Raw genomic sequence first — 1,349 nt, 5'->3', positions numbered from 1 at the left:
GTCATATTAACAGCCCTTTCTGGAGCCAGGCAACCACTTCCTGAGGTGGTTCCCAGGCAGATCACTTAAACTCTCTGCATCTCATTGTTTCACCTAAAAATCATATGATAATGGTTCCATCTCACAGGACTATTGTGAGAATTACTCAATACATGTAAAGTCTTGGAAAGGAGCTTGATATGTAACAAGCACTGAATACACACTGCTGTTGTAGATGATATTGTTGTCACCATGACCATGAGGACACCAATGTGCAGAGGAGACACAGAAAAGAGAGTGGGTACTTCTCTGAATAGTCTATGAGTGATATCAATAAAATACTTTCAAGCATAAAAATCTATTATTTAGCCTTTCCACGGTACCCAAAGTAGGATCCTACACGGTATTGTCCTAGGTTCCTGTTGTAACATAAATGGGAAACTTCCACAATGTCTGGAGCACTTAATGTTCTGCAGATGAAGGATGAGGATGTCCTCAAATTCCTCACAGCAGGAAGCAGTTAGGTGGCACCACCCTTGATTTCTAAACAGAACAGTACATCTATAAAAGGAAAAGTAATGGCATCTACACCATCAACCTGAAGAGGATCTGGGGGAAGCTTCTGTTGGCAGCTCATGCCATTGCTGCCATTGAAAACCTAGCTGATGTCAGTATCATATCCTCCAGGAATACAAGCCAGGAACCAGAGGGCTGTGCTGGAGTTCGCTGCTGTCACTGGTGCTACTCCAATTGCTGGGCACTTCACTCCCAGAACCTTCACTAACCAGACCCAGAGAGCCTTCCAGTAGCCCTGGCTTCTGGTGGTTACTGATCCTAGGGCTGACCACCAGCCTCTCACAGAAGTGTCTTACATTAACTTGCCCACCATTGCAATGTGTAGCATAGATTCTGCTCTGCACTACACAGAGATTGTCATCCTATGCAACAACAAGGGAGCTCGCTTGGTGGGTCTGATGTGGTGGATGTTGGCCTGGAAAGCCCAGCACATGCATGGCACCATCTCCCAGGAACACTCATGGGAGGTCATGCTTGATCTCTATTTCTACAGAGATCTGGAAGAGATTGAAAAAAGAGAATAGGCCGCTGCTGAAAAGTCTATGACCAAGGAAGAATTTCAGGGTGAATGCACTGCTTCTGCTCCTGAATTTACTGCTGTTCAGCCCAGGGTCACAGACTGGCCTGAAGGCATGCAGATGCACTCTGTGCCTATTCAGCAGTTCCGTGCTGAAGAATGAAGCAGTTAACCTGCAACTAAAGACTGGTCTGCAGTCCCCAGTGCTCAGACCACCAAGTGGATAGGAAAAACCACTGAGTTATCTTAATCTGTCTTCCACAGTCTCTTACAAAAA

The 1,349-nt window shown here is 45.7% G+C and overlaps 1 pseudogene; it reads left to right on the top strand.

Moving 5' to 3' along the window:
* Positions 1–428: 428 nt before the first annotated feature.
* On the top strand, positions 429–1,322 carry LOC103195163 (annotated as a pseudogene).
* The last annotated feature ends 27 nt before the right edge of the window (positions 1,323–1,349 follow it).

This window comes from Orycteropus afer, unplaced genomic scaffold, assembly GCF_000298275.1.
Source record: "Orycteropus afer afer isolate SDZICR_OR568_19922 unplaced genomic scaffold, OryAfe1.0 scaffold00052, whole genome shotgun sequence".
Taxonomy (NCBI): Eukaryota; Metazoa; Chordata; class Mammalia; order Tubulidentata; family Orycteropodidae; genus Orycteropus; species Orycteropus afer.
Note: the sequence above shows the minus strand (reverse complement) of the source record. Positions and strands in the feature narration are given on the sequence as shown.